This window comes from Ursus maritimus, unplaced genomic scaffold, assembly GCF_017311325.1.
Source record: "Ursus maritimus isolate PB19 unplaced genomic scaffold, ASM1731132v1 scaffold_20, whole genome shotgun sequence".
Taxonomy (NCBI): Eukaryota; Metazoa; Chordata; class Mammalia; order Carnivora; family Ursidae; genus Ursus; species Ursus maritimus.
In genome coordinates, this window is record NW_024424453.1 from 23,831,092 (window position 1) to 23,847,450 (window position 16,359).

Below are 16,359 nucleotides of genomic sequence, written 5' to 3' on the forward strand. Positions count from 1 at the left end.
TTTATAACAACATGGATGAAGCTAAAGGGTATAATGCTAAGTGAAATAATTCAGTCAGAGAAAGACAAATACCATATGATTTCACTCAAGACACAAAACAAATAAACAAAGAAAAAAAAGAGACTAAAAAAAAATAGAGCTTAAATACACAGAACTGGTAGTGGTCAGAAGGGAAGTGATTGAGGGAATGAAAGAAATAGATAAGGGGGATAAAGAGTATACTTATCTTCATAAGCACTGAGAAATGTATAGAATTGTTGAATCATTATGTTGTACACCCGAAACTAACGTAACACTGTATATTAACTATACTTCCATTAAAAAAGTAAAGAAAGTAAGAAAGTGCTCCAAAATAAAATGATGGAGACATATCAAAAAGACACAGGGGACAATTTGAAGAAACTCCAAATCTGAACAATTTTAGCACCAAAACAAAAAGGTAGTAGTAAGTTATAACCCAATGAATAGAATAAGAATGTGCACATCCATACTGAAAATGTCTGGATATGTGGATGGACGGAAAGGGACAGAGAGGAAACTTCCTTTCAATACAGTGCCAAGCAGAAAAGTCACCATTTTGCTACCATAACAGTAAAATTGTATCAGTCAGAAAACATCAATGAATGCCAAATATAGGAGGAGGGGTTTGATGAGGAGCAACACTTACACATTCCCAAAGTCTATATACACAAATTACTTAATTACACAAGAAAAAACAGTAAATGTACAGTGAAAAAATATTTTGGTGAAAGACAACATCTTAACCAACCAAGGAAAATTAATATCATCAGCAGACTTCTGGCTATGACTGAATAAGATTGGCAAATCCTCTCCACTCCCCAAAAAGCACTTATAGAGTTAGACAAAATTAACATAAATAATCATTGCAATCTAAAAACTGAAAAAAGACATACAACAATATGAGATTTTTTATGATTTTTAAGTTGCTGAAATTTGGGTAAGAACAATGGTTATCTATGGCATTCTGGTCTACGGTTTCTCTCCCTCCTCCTACAAGTTCAATTAATGGATGTTTGTCCAGGGTGGCACAGGCTGGAACAACCTGCAGCTTTTCTACTGCAATCAAAGGGGGCTCACTAAATCTGGAGTGGTAGGTGACAGCCCTGCCCAAAAGCTGTTGGTGTAAGTAACAGTCTCAGAGTAAGCAAGCAGGGAGGGCCAGCTGCTCTACTAGCCTAAGGCTCCATTCATGGTTGGAATAAGCAAATTCCTGACAGCCTCCACAAGTGTACGGCAGAGACTAGAGAGAACCCAATTTTGCCACATACTCCTGGCTAACCCTGAGGTTGTGCACACGCTCAGCAGAGATACAGAAGAGTCCAATGGAATTAAATGCCAGGCACTTGAAAACAGCTTGAACATTGAATCTACTCTCCTACACACACATTCATAAACAGAAGATGGAAGCCTTATTGGCTTGAGGTGTTGGAGAATAATCTATTCAGAAACAGGGGCAAACCCTAGGAAGCAAGTCTTAAAAACAAATAATAAAATTTTAAAAAATATTAATTTTTTTTTGAAAAGAGCAGACACATCAGTAGTCACACTGCAAGGGAGAGAAATTTCACAGATTAACCCCAGACAAGTTTCTAAACAAAAAGCACACAAATGCACAAAATAGCAACCACTAAAACCTTCTAGAGAAAAAAGTCAGAATCCAGAGATGCTATATTATTTAAATGTTCACTTTTCTACAAAAAATTATGAGACATTCAAAGAAACAGGAAAGCGTGACCCATATTTGAGTTGAGGAGGTGGGAAGCAGTCAATAGAAACTGTCTCTGCATGATCCTAGACACTGGATTTAGCAGACAAATATTTCAAAGAGGCTATTAAAGATATATTCAAAAAGCCAAAGGAAACCATGCTTAAACAATAAACTAAAATATGGAGCACCTGGAAAGCTCACTCAGTTAAGCATCTGACTCTTGATTTTGGCTCAGGTCATAATCCTAAGTTGTGGGATCACATCAGGCTCTGCACTCAGCAGGAAATCTGCTTGAGATTCTCTCTCTTCCTCTGGCTCTCTCTCTCTCTCTCAAATAAATAAGTAAATCTTTTTTAAAAATAAATGAAAATGTGACAACAATGAACCAATAAACAGATATTGTCAACTAAAAGATAGAAAAAACCAAAATGGAAATTCTGGAACTGAAAAGTACAATAACTGAAATGAAAAATTCACTAGAGGGACTCAACAGCAGAGTCAAGATAGCAGAAGATAGAATCACCGAGTGTGAAAATTGATCAGTACAAATGATCCCATCTGAAAAACAGACAGAATAATAATTTGAAGAAACATGAACAGCATCTTGGAGACCTGTGAGAAAATAGCAAATGTACCAAAATACATGTAATTGAAGTCCAGAAGAAGAGGAGAGATAGGAAAAGGGGGGCAAAGTAACTTCTCAAATTTGGTAAAAAAAGAAAAGAATAATCTATACATCCAATAAGTTTAATAAACTCCAAGTAGGACAAATACAAAAAGTCCACACCTTGATACATCACAGTCACATTCTTGAAACCCAAGCCCAAAGAGAAAATTTTGAAAGCAGCAAAAGAAAAATGACTTGTAAAATAAAGGGAAAATATGATTAACAGCTAATTGCTCATATTAATCAAGAAGGCCAGAAGACAGTGGAATGACATATTCAATGTGCTGAATGAAAAAAAAAAATCTGTCAAACAAGAATTTTATATCCAGGAAAATCATACTTTAAAAAATGAAAGCAAAATGAAGATATCCCCCCCTAGACAAAGACAGAGAATTTATTGCCGGCAGACCTACCTTATAAGAAATCCTAGAGAGGATGCGCGTTAAGATGGCAGAGTAGTAGGGGGACCCTGAACTTGCCTCATCCTTCCAATACAGCTAGATCAACATTCAACTATTTTGAACAACTAGGAAGAGGATTGCAGGATTAAGGAAACAATACACACAGCTGGAGCATGAGAAGCAGGCAGATGCAAAGTTTGGAGTGGTTAACTGGGGGAGAGGAAGCCATGAGGCTGAGAAAGGGAGGAAACCCATTTCACAGAGCAAAGTCAGGAAGAGGGAGAAAGAGAGAGAAAGTATCGCAGCACAAAAGCCTCCACCAGTCGATCCCCTGGACCATTCAGGGAGAGATCGCTCCCCTTCCCAGAGGGCATTTGGAAGAGCGGATTTTGCCTGTCCGAAGATGAAAGGCCAGCTAGGGAACCATCGGGCGGGGCTCAGCCGCAGGGTCGGAGGTGGACACAGAGGGCAGAAAACCTCCTAAGTTTTCACTGTGGCGCACAGTAGGCTTAAACCTCTGTGTGCTCATCTAGCGGCTGGTTTTCTGAGGCTGAACTGAGCAGAGCACAGAGACTGAAGCTGATTGCAGATAGCCTGGCCGCCGCTTTTCCCTGTCTGCCACGATAGATTCAAGCCTCTGCGACAGCTTTTCTGGGGCAAAAGGGAGTAGGAGAGTGCAGACGGCTGATAACCTGGTTCCAGCTCTTCACCAAGAGTTACAATAAACTCTAGCCTCTGCACCGAGCACTGTGCGATGGCTTTTTGGGACGGGGTGGTGCTGGATCCACCCCGAACCTCTCTGCCAGGCGTGGGGAGGAGGCACACACCTTAGCAGGCCCTATAAAACGTGGAGTTTTGAATCCCAGCCACTGGCCAGAGATAAAATACAGGAAATCTATGGCTCTGGGCCTGCCAAGGGCATGGGTACAGACAGGTTAGGCCAGGGAACTGACTAAAGCCTGGGACACAGATTCTTTGCTTTTCTAAGAGGGTCCCTGAACAGCAGTGGCCAGGAGTTCCACTCCCCAGGAACAAGAGGTCAGGGTGACGCCATATTCTCACCTTCTGCCACCCCTCCCATCAGCCCAGCTAGACTCCAGAGAGAAACACAGCGCCTCCAGTGGAGGCTGGAGTCCCCTACACTAAACCCCGCCCCACTGGCCGGGCAGGGGCATCTGTGCAAAGGCAAGTCAGCTTGTGAGCCAACCCAGCAGGCTTCTTCCTCAGAAAACCAACACAGGCCCCCACATCTACCAAGTCTAGCGATTAAAGAAAGCTCCAAAACATCAGCTTTCAATGGAAATAGGACCAGGTTTGCTTCTTCTTTTTTTTTCCCTTTCCTAATTTTTTAAATGTTTTTACTTTATTTATTTTTCTACTTATTTTTTATTCTTTATCCCTTATTTTATATATCTTTTCCTTTTCTTTTTCTGTATCAGGCTTATAATCTTTTGTTCATTTGTTGGTTCCTTTGTTTCCTTGTCTTAGTTTTCAGATCAGGCTCCTTATTTTCTTTTTTAATCTTTAATTTTTTTTCTCTTCTTTGCCTATTATTCTTTCACTCCTTGTTTCTTATTTCTTAGAATCAGGCTTAAAGTTTATTGTTTGTATGTTGGTATCAATTTTCGTTCCATTTCCTTTTCTCTTGTTTTGGATCAGGCTTGTTTTGTTTTGTTTTTTCCTCCTTATCATTTCTATTTTCCTTTACAGGTGCAACTTCACAAATAAACCAAAGCACACCTACTTAAAGGTCCAACCACTCTCCACTACAAGCAAGGAGGAACTCTGCAGAGGAAGGACCAGTGGGAAAGAACAGCCAAAACACAACAGCAGAGTGTACACAGCATACACCAGGAACACTTCCTGAAGTTATTGTTGTTGCTGGTTTTACTGGGGTTTTTTCTTTCCTCCTTTTCCAGACACAATGACTAGAAAGAGAAATTCACTGCAAAAGAAAGAACAGGAGGGAGTACTCTCTGCCATGGATTTAATCAATATGGATACAAGTAAGATGTTGGAATTAGAATTCAAAACAACAATTATAAAGATAATAGCTGGGCTTGAAAAAATCATAGAAGACACTAAAAAATTGCTTACTGTAGAAATAAAAGAACTAAAATCTAGGCACCTCTGTGAACATAACACTGCGAGCAGCACGGAGCGTGTGGGCTCTGGCCTCTGCTCCTAACCTGCCCTGCCTGCCACGGCCCTGGGGACTCAGGGCAGGCACGGTCTGGATGCTGCGCAGGGGCTCCACTCTCCTCTTCCTGCATAAATTCACAGACAAACGTGAATGGATAACAACGTAAAATGGTACTGGAACAGTGAGAATCAGCAGTTTTGCACAGGAAGCTTTGGGAGATGTTGTTACTGTAGTCTGCCTGAAGTTGGGATACGACTGAACAAACAAGATGAGTTTGCTGCTTTGGAAAGTAAGAAAGCTGCTAGTGAACTCTATTCTCCTCCATCAGGAGAAGTAACTGAAATTAATGAAGCTCTTGCAGAAAATCCAGGACTTATCAACAAATCTTCTTATGAAGATGGTTGGCTGATCAAGATAGCACTCAGTAATCCTTCAGAACTGGATGAATTAATGAGTAAAGAAGCATATTAGAAATACATAAAATCTATTGAGGAATGAAAATGGAACCCCTAAATAAACTAGTATGAAACAACTTAATCTAGCATAGTTGTCTGAAATTAGTGGTACACAGAGGACTTAAAATAGCAACTATTAGCAATACCAGTCGATAAAGAAACTACTTGCACCAATGCTAATGGAAAAAAATACTCCTTAACTTTATAATGATTGCAGAGAAACACAGTATGAATCTGTTTTGCAACACCCTCTGATTTTTATGTTCCAGTTCTGATATTCAGAATCCTGAAATTATCTGTGGTTAAAGACTAATTATAAAAATTATGTAATTCAAGGATGACATTGTTAACTTCAACATTAAGAAATATTATAACTTGCTTACATCTATCCCTGGATGGGGGTCAAAATACTTAAACAATCTTTCCATTGGAAATAACTGGCATTGGAGAAAGGTTTGTTAGTTGTATAGTGTCAGATAAAGAACAATACTACCTTAATTTTGCAAAATACTGCACTTGCTGGTGCTATTTTTATATAGTGAAGCAACAGTCTTGCAGGAAGATAAATAGTTTAGTAATAAAACATTCAACTTCTTCATTAATCAAATTTTTTGTTTTGCTCTTAATATTTCATTTAGTGACTCTGCTATTATTTGTGAAAATGCTAATTTTAACTTATGGAAAGTTATTTTTTTAAAAGGAAATTTAAGCCATAACAATGAAAGGATCCAAGAAAATGTTTCCTTTTAGTCACAAATCTGGTTTTTCTTAAAGACATAATTGCCTGATACCATTAAGTACCATTTTTGGTAATCTTTAATATAATAAAAAAAGAACTAAAATATAATCAGGCTGAAATTAAAAATGCTATTACTGGGAGCAATCAAAATAGGAGGCTCTAACTGCTAGGATAAACAAGGCAGAAGAGAGAGTGAAATATAAGACAAAATGATGGACAGAAAGGAAGCTGAGAAAAAGAGAGAGAAACAAAGACTGGGTCACCAGGGGAGACTTCAAGAAATCAGTGATACCATAAAGCACAATAATATTTGAGTAATAGGGGTACCAGAAGATGGGGGGGCAGAAGTTTACTTGAACAAATTATAGCTGAGAACTTCCCTAACCTGCAGAAGGAAACAGGCATTCAAGTCCAGGAGGCACAGAGAACCCCCCTCAAAATCAATAAAAATATGTCAACACCCCAGCATATAATAGCGAAGCTTGCAAATTTCAGAAATAAAGAGAAAATCCTGAAAGCAGCTCAGAACAAAAGGTCCCTAACCTACAAGGGTGGAAACATAAGGCTGGCAGCAGACCTGTCCACAGAGTCCTGGAAGGCCAAAAAGGACTGGCATGATATAGTCAATGTGCTAAATGGGAAAAATATGCAGCCAAGAATACTTTATCTAGCAAGGCTGTCATTCAGAATAGAAGGAGAGATTAAGAATTCCTAGGGACAAACAAAAACTAAAGGAATTCATGAACACTAAACCAGCCCTGCAAGAAATATTAAAGGATATCCTTTGAGTGAAGAGAGAGCCCAAAAGTAACAAAGGCCAGAAAGGAACAGAGACAATCTACAGAAACAGTGGCTTTACAGGTAATACAATGGCACTAAATACATATCTTTCAATAATTACTCTGAATGGGCTAAATGCTCCAATCAAAAACACAGGATATCAGATTGGATTTTTTTAAAAAGACCCATTGATATGCTGTCTTCAAGAGACACATTTTAGACCAAAGACACTCCAAGATTGAAAGTGAGGGAATGGGGAAGCATTTATCATGCTAATGGACATCAAAAGAAAGCTGGAGTAGCAATCCTTATATCAGACAAACTAGATTTTAAACCAAAGACTCTAATAAGAGATGAGGAAGGACATTATATCATAATTAAAGGGTCCATCCAACAAGAATATCTAACAATTGTAACTATTTATGCCCCTAACTTGGGAGCAGCCAATTATATAAACCAATTAATAACAAAATTAAAGAAACACATTGATGATAATAATAATAATATAACAACAGTAGGGGACTTTAACACCCCACTCACAGCAATGAACAGATCATCTAAGCAGAAGATCAACAAGGAAACAAGGGCTTTGAATGACATACTGGACCAGATAGACTTCACAGATATATATATTCAGAATATTTCATCCTAAAGCAATAGAATACACATTCTTCTTGGGTGCACATGGAAAACTCTCCACAATAGATCACATACTGGGTCACAAATCAGGTCTCAACTGGTACCAAAAGATTGAGATTATACCATGCATATTTTCAGACTACAATGCTTTAAAGCTTGAACTCAATCACAAGAGAAAATTTGGAAGGAACACAAATACTTGGAAGCTAAAGAGCATCCTACTAAAGAATGAATAGGTCAACCAGAGAATTAAACAAGAATTTTAAAAATGGAAACAAATGAAAATGAAAACACAACAGTTCAGAACCTTTGGGATGCAGCAAAGGCGGTCCTAAGAGGGAAGTATATAGCAATACAGGCCTTTCTCAAGAAACAAGAAGTCTCAAATACACAACCTAATCTTACACCTAAAGGAGCTGGGAAGCCTAAATGCAGCAGGAAAAAAGAAATAATAAAGATTAGAGCAGAAATCAATGACATAGAAATCAAAAGAATAGTAGAACAGATCAACAAAACTAGGAGTTGGATCTTCGAAAGAACTAATAAGATCGATAAACCCCTACCTAGACTTTTCAAAAAGAAAACTGAAAGGACCCAAATAAATAAAATCATAAATGAAAGAGGAGAGATCACAACCACCACTGAAGAAATACAAACAATTACAAGAGAATATTATGAGCAATTATATGCCAAAAAATTAGGCAATCTGGAAGAAATGGATGCATTCCTAGAAACATATGAACTACCAAAACTGAAACAGGAAGAAATAGAAAAGCCATAACTAGCAAGGAAATTGAAGCAGTAATAACAAATATCCCAACTAGTGGCACCTGGGTGGCTCAGTTGGTTAAGCATCAGCCTTTAGCTCAGGTCATGATCCCAGGGTCCTGAGATCAAGCCCCGCATCAGGTTCCCTATTCAGTAGGGAGTCTGCTTGTGCCTCTCTCCCCATCCCCACTCATTTTCTCGCTGACTGACTCTCTCTCTCAAATAAATAAATAAAATCTTTTTAAAAATCTCCCAAAAAAAAGAGTCCAGGGACAAATGGCTTCCCCAATGAATTCTACCAAACATTTAAAGAAGAACTAATACCTATTCTTCTGAAGCTATTTCAAAAAATTGAAATGGAAAGAAAACTTCCAGACTCATTCTATGAGGCCAGAATTACCTTGATCCCAAAACCAGACAAAACCCCACCAAAAAGGAGAATTACAGACCAATATCCCTGATGAACATGGATGTAAAAATTCTCACCACGTAACTAGCTAATAGGATCCAACGGTACATTAAAAGAATTATTCACCACAACCAAGTGGGATTTATTCTTGGGCTGCAAGCGTGGTTCAACATCTGCAAATCAATCAATGTGATACATAACATTAATAAAAGAAACGACAAGAACGATATGATCCTCTCAATAGATGCAGAAAAAGTATTTGACAAATACAGCATCCTTTCTTGACTAAAAACTCTGCAGTGTATGGATAGAAGGAACATATCTCAATATCATAAAAGCCATATGCAAAAAACCCACAGCAAATATCATCCTCAATGCGGAAAAACTGAGAGCTTTTCCCCTAAGGTCAGGAATGAGACAGGGATGTCCACTCTCACCACTGTTGTTCAACATAGTTCTGGAAGTCCTAGCCTCAACAATCAGACAACAAAAAGAAATAAAAGTCATCCAAATCAGCAAAGAAGAAATCAAACTCTCACACTTCACAGATGACATGATTCTCTATGTAGAAAACCCAAAAGACTCCACCCCAAATTGCTAGAACTCATACAGGAACTCAGCAAAGTCACAGGATATAAAATCAATGCACAGAAATGAGTCGCGTTTCTATACACTGAGGCAGAAGAAAGAGAAATCAAGGAATTGATCCCATTTACAATTGCACCAAAAACCATAAGACACCTAGGAATAAACCTAACCAAAGAGGTAAAGTATCTGTACTCTAAAAACTATAGAACATTTATGAAAGAAATTGAGAAAGACACAAAGAAATAGGAAAACATTCCATGCTCATGGATTGGAAGAATAAATAATGTTAAAATGTCTATGCTACCCAGAACAATCTACACATTCAGTGCAATCCCTATTTTTATATCAACACTTTTCACAGAGCTGGAACACACAACCCTAAAATATGTATGGAACTACAAAAGACCGCAAATAACAAAAGAAATGTTGAAAAAGAAAACCAAAGCCAGAGGCATCACAATTCCAGACTTCAATCTGTATTACAAAGCTGCAATCATCAAGACAGTACTATACTGGCACAAAAAAAGACACATAGATCAATGGAACAGACTAGAGAACCCAGAAATGCACTCTCAACTCTAAAGTCAACTAATCTTTGACAAAGCAGGAAAGAATATCCAATGGAAACAAGACAGTCTCTCCAACAAATGGTGGTGGGAAAATTGGACAGCCACATACAGAAGAATGAAACTGGACCATTTTCTTACACCGTACACAAAAATAAACTCAAAATGGATGAAATACCTAAATGTGAGACAGGAATCCATCAAAATCCTAAAGAAGAACATAGGCAGCAACCTCTTTGACCTTGGCTGCAGCAACTTCTTGCTAGACATGTCTTCAAAGTCAAGGGAAACAAAATCAAAAAATGAACTACTGGGATTTGATTCAGATAAAAAGCTTTTTCACAGCAAAGGAAACAGTCAACAAAACTAAAAGGCAACCTATAGAATGGGAGAGTATATTTGCAAATGTCTTATCAGATAAAGGGCTAGTATCAAAAATCTATAAATAACTTATCAAACTCAACACACACAAAAACAAACAAACAAAAAATCTAGTCAAGAAATGGGCAGTGGGGCGCCTGGGTGGCTGAGTCGTTAAGCATCCACCTTCGGCTCAGGGCGTGATCCCGGAGTCCTGGGATCGAGCCCCACGTCAGGCTCTTCCACTGGGAGCCTGCTTCTTCCTCTCCCACTCCCCCTGCTTGTGTTCCCTCTTTCACTGGCTGGCTCTCTGTCTGTCAAATAAATAAATAAAATCTTAAAAAAAAAAAAAAGAAATGGGCAGAAGATATGAACAGACATTTCTCCAAAGAAGACATCCAAATTGCCAACAAACACATGAAAAAATGCTGAACATCACTTGACATCAAGGAAATACAAATCAAAAGCACAATGAAACAAATCAGGAAACAACAGATGTTGACAAGGATGCAGAGAAAGGGGAACCCTCTTATACTCTTGGTGGGAATGCAAACCTGTGTAGCCACTCTGAAAAACAGTATGGAGGTTCCTCAAGATGTTAAAAATAGAGCTACCCTATGACCCAGCAATTGCACTATTAGGCATTTATCCAAAGTATACAAACATTCAAAGGGGCATCTGCACCCCAATGTTTATACCAGCAATGTCCACAATAGCCAAACTATGGAAAAAGCTCAGATGTCCATCGACAGATGAATGGATAAAGAAGATGTGGTATATATACACAATAGTTTATTACTCAGCCATCAAAAAGAATGAAATTTTGCCATTTGCAATGACGTGGATGGAACTACAGGGTATTGTGCTAAGTAAAATAAGTCGGTCAGAGAAAGATAAATATCATATAATTTCACTCATATATGGAATTTAAGAAACAAAACAGATGAACCATGGAGGAAGGGAAGGAAAATTAGACAAAAACAGAGGGAGACAAACAGTAAGAGACTCTGAATCATAGGAAACAAACTGAGGGTTGCTGGAGGGGAGGTAGGTGGAAAGGATGGGGTAACTGGGTGATGGGCATTAAGGAGAGCACTTGAACAAATGAGCACTGGGTGTTATATGCAACTGATGAATACTAAATTCCACCTCTGATATTAATAATACACTATATGTTAATTAAACTGGATTTAAATTTTTTAAAAAATTGTACAAAAAAAATACTAAAGTCCTTCAAGTTGGGGCACCTGGGTGGCTCAGTTAAGCATCTGCCTTCTGCTCAGATCATGATCTCAGGATTCTGGGATCAAACCCTGCATCAGACTCTCTGCTTAGGAGCGAGTCTGCTTCTCCCTTTCCCTCTCCCTCTGTGATCTCTCTCGCTCTCACTCGCTCCCTCAAATAAATAAATAAAATCTAGAAACAACAACAAAATAAAGTCCTCAAGTAAAAGGAAATGACACCAGACAACAACTCAAATCCAAAGAAGGAAATAAATAGCATGAAAATGGTAAATATCTACATTAGCACTCAAACATTATGAAGAGACTTCCAGTTTCCTATCCAGCATATAAGGGGCTTGGAAGTTGTTACTCCATCCTAAAAAACAAGTAAAAAGCTGAACATAATGAAAATCAACAGCTCTTCTTAAATCCATCAGAGAAGTCACAGAAAACTGCTGCCACCAAAATTAGAGAGAAAGACAGATACAGAAAATCACAACTTAGGGAAGTGAATCCACATTTTTGTGGGTTTTACTTCCAGGAGCTCTACCAGTAAAGACTGGAGAAAATTCCCCTCCTGCTTTCAGCAGAGGGAGGGGAAAATAAACATTTTTAAATATGCCAGAGCATTCTGTTCTTAAGAAGGCATGACCTCGAAAGAAACTATTTTACCAGAACTTATTGGGTTTCTCTCAGAGCTTGACTAATCTGGAGAAAGGGAAATGCCCAACTCATCCCCCTCTAGCCATCCTGTCCCACACTGGATGAAATTGAAAAATAGGTGTGGAGTTCACAGCCCAGAGATACAAGCTCATTAAAAGATTGAGATCTTAATCATAAGACTATAGGATGCTTTCCATCCCCCACACAAATCTTACCACCACATCACTAAAGGCCTATTTACTATAGTTCCTTTTACCTAGTAAGTAATGCATGGCTTTCAACAAAAAATTACAGGACATACTAAAAGCCAAAAACACAGCTTGAAGAAACAGGACAAACATCATAACCAGACTCAGATATGGTAGCAATGTTGGCATTATTATACCGGGAATTAAAAATAACTATGGCTAATATACTAAAGGCTCCAATGGAAAAAGGAAACAACATGCAAGAATAAATAAATAATGTAAGTAGAGAGACAGAAACTCTAATAATCAAAAAGAAATCCGTAGATAGACTGGAAAGATGGCAGAGTAGAAGGACTCTAAGCTCATCTTTTCTCATGGATAGAACTAAATAACACTCACATCAGCACAAATAACCCAGAAAATGACCCAAAGACTGGCAGAATAAACTCCACAACTAAAGATAGAGAAGAGGCCACATCAAAGAAGGTAGGAAGGGCAGAGATATGGTTTGGAAGCAAAATGAATCATGGTTGTCCATGATTGGGAGTGAGTAGGGGGCACAGTGAAGGGCAAGAAACAGACTAGCACACCAGGGATCCCTCATGGGGAAGACAAATCCTCATAACATTTGGCTTTCAAAGCGAGAGCTTTGAAATTTCATGAGTTACTACAATCAGTGGGACTTAAAGCCTGGAATTTTAAAAAATCAGAGGCTCAGCTCTAGGAGAGCCTGGAAGGTGATAGGAAGCTGAGTCTCCACCCTTAAAGAAACAGCACGGCAAAGAGCCCACAGAGATACAGTGTAGAAATAGCAGCTTGAAAAACGACTGGAACATATGGGAGGGAGAGTTATTTACTCATCTCACAGTGTAGCTGGAGAGGCAGGAATCACACGAAGAGTCCTCCAAGAACAAAGGAGCTGGTAGGCAACATTTCCCTTCCCCAGCCCTCAGAATAAACACAGGGCCACCTGTGGGAACCAGCACTGCACTGACACTAGCTATCTACCTTGCTTACACAAAGCTCCACTCCTTTGTGCTTTAGCAGAACGACTCTTCCTAGTCACACTTGCCTCAGTCCAGAAATTGTAGATTCTTTCCCCAAGAAGACTGGCACAAACCCCACCAACACCACATCTCCAAGCCAAGCATTTTACAGGCGCTCAGTTCTGGTGGCAGCCAAGGCAGGTAGCATTTCACAAGCAGACCAGCATGCACCTTGTTAAATGTGTCCCACCCCGCAGCAGGACAAAACATTGCCCACAACAGGCAAAGAGAGCCTCTGCAAATGGCTGAAGGAAAGAGCAGCCAGGACACAACAGCAGGGCATAGGCAACACACATAGGAGACACCCCTTGAAGCACTAAGTCCTGAAGAACAGGGGACAATGCACTGCACAGCTTTACAGGACCTCTTGTTCATCAGACATTATCTTCAAGAGCATGAGATAAAGCTCACTTTCCTAACACACAGGAACAGACACAGAGTTAGACAAAATGAGGAGACAAAGAAATATGTCCCAAATGAAAGAACAGGAAAAACCACAGCAAGAGACCTAAGTGCAATGGATATAAATAATATGCCTGATAGGAATTTAAAGTAACAATCATAAAGATACTCATGAGATGAAAAACACAATAAATGAAATTTAAAATACACTTGAAGGAACACATAGCAAGCTAGAGGAAGCATAGCAATGAATTAATGACCTGGAAGACAGAGTAATAAACAGCAATCGAGTTGAGCAAGGCAGAGGAAAAAAATTATGCAAATTGAGAATAGACTCAGGGAACTCAGTGACCCCATCAAGTGTAATAACATTCACATTACAGGGATCCCAGAGGAAGAAGAGAGAAAAGGGGGCAGAAATTTTTTTAAAGAAATAATACTTGAAAACATCCCTAATCTGGGGAAGGAAACAGATATCCAGATCTAAGAGGCACAGAGATCCCCCCAACAAAATCAACCCAAGGAGGTCCACACCAAGACACATAGTAATTCAAATGGCAAAAAGTAGTGATAAAGGAAAAAAAATTAAAGCAGCAAGAGAAAAGAAGACAGCTACATACAAGGGAAACCCCCTAAGGCTATCAGCAAATTTTTCAGCAGAAACTATGCAGGCCAGGCAGGAGTGACATGATAAATTCAAAGCGCTGAAAGGGAAAAACTGGTGCCAAGAATACTCTATCCAGTAAGGCTACCATTCAGAATAGAAGAGGGGCATCTGGCTCGCTCAGTCAGTAGAGCATGCTACTCTTGATCTCTGGGTCATGAGTTTGAGCCCTCTGTTGGGGAGAGAGAGAGAGAGAGAGAGAAAGGAAGGAAGAACCAGACCAGAAGTGGAGATAAAGAGTTTCTCAGACAAACAAAAACTAAAGGAACTCATGACCACAAAACCAACCCTACAGGAAATATTAAAGGGGACTCTTTAAGTGGAAAGGAAAGACCATAAATGAAATATGAAAACTAGGAATCACAAAAGCAGTAAAAATAAGTATATCTGTAAAAATCAGTCAAGAGATTCAGAAAATAAAAGAATGTAAAATATGACACCATATATCAAAAATGTGGGGGGAGAGGAGTAAAGAATGGATCCAAACTTAAGCAACCATCAACTTCATATAGGCTGCTATAAGAGGATATTATATACAAACATAATGGTAACCACAAATCAAAAACCAGTAATAGGTATGCAAAGAATAAAGAGAAAGGAATCGAAGTTTATCACTAAAGAAAGCGAATAAACCATGAAAGAGAGCAAGAGAAGAAAGGATCAGAGAAAAACTACAAAAACAACCACAAAACAAGTAACAAAATGGCAATAAATACATATCTATCAATAATCACTTTGAATGTAAATCGACTAAATGCTCCAGTCAAAGGACACAAGATGATAGAGTGAATGACAAGACAGAGTGAAAAAACAAGACCCCATCTATATGTTGCTTATGAGAGATTCATTTCAGGCATAAAGACACCTGCAGATTGAAAGTAAGGGGGTGGAGAAACATTTATCATGCAAATGGATGTCAAAAGAAAGCCAGGGTAGCAATAGTCATATCAGACAAAATAGATTTTAAAACAAAGACTGCAAGAAGAAATAATGAAGGACACTATGCAATAATAAAGGGGATAACCCAACACAAAGATATGACAATTCTAAATACTTATATACCCAACATGGGAACACCCAAATACATAAAACAGTTAATAACAAACATAAAGGAACTAATCAATAGGGGACTTAAACACTCCACTTACAACAATGGACAGTATATCCAAACAGAAAATCAACAAGTAAACCATGGCTTTGAATGACACACTGGACCAGATGGGATTTAACAGATATATTCAGAACATTCCATCCTAAAACAGCAGAATACACATTCTTTTCAAGCACATGGGACATTCTCCAGGATACATCACATATTAGGCTACAAAACAAGTCCCAATAAATTCAAAAAGACTGAAGTCATACCATGCATCTCTTCTGACCACAACGCTATGAAACTAGAAATCAACCACAAGAAAAAATCAGGAAAGACCACAGATACATGGAACATGCTACTGAACAATGAATGGATCAAAGAAGATGTAAAAAAATTATGTGGAAAAAAACAAAATTGAAAATGAAAATACAAGGGTCCAAAATCTTTGGGATGCTGCAAAAGCAGTTCTAACAGGAAGTTTACAGCAATAAAGGCCTACTTCAAGAAACAAGAAAAATCTCAAAAAAACTAAACTTATTCCTAAAGGAGCTAGCAAAAGAAGAACAAAACCCCAAACCAGCAGAAGTAAGGAAATAGTAAACATTAGAGAAAAAAATAAATGTTTAAAAACTAAAACAAACAAATAAACAAACAATACAACAGGTAAGTGAAACCAGGAGCTGATTCTTTGAAAACAGCTACAAAGTTGATAAACCTCTAGCCAAACTGATCAAAAGAGAGACAGAGAGAGAGAAAAGAGAGAGAAGGGACTCAAATAAACAAAATCTTTACAGATGAAAGACGACAAATAACAACTGACACCACATAAATAC

The 16,359-nt window shown here is 38.4% G+C and overlaps 1 pseudogene; it reads left to right on the forward strand.

Annotated features, from left to right (window-relative positions):
* The first annotated feature begins 4,793 nt into the window (after positions 1–4,793).
* On the forward strand, positions 4,794–5,472 carry LOC103681648 (annotated as a pseudogene).
* The last annotated feature ends 10,887 nt before the right edge of the window (positions 5,473–16,359 follow it).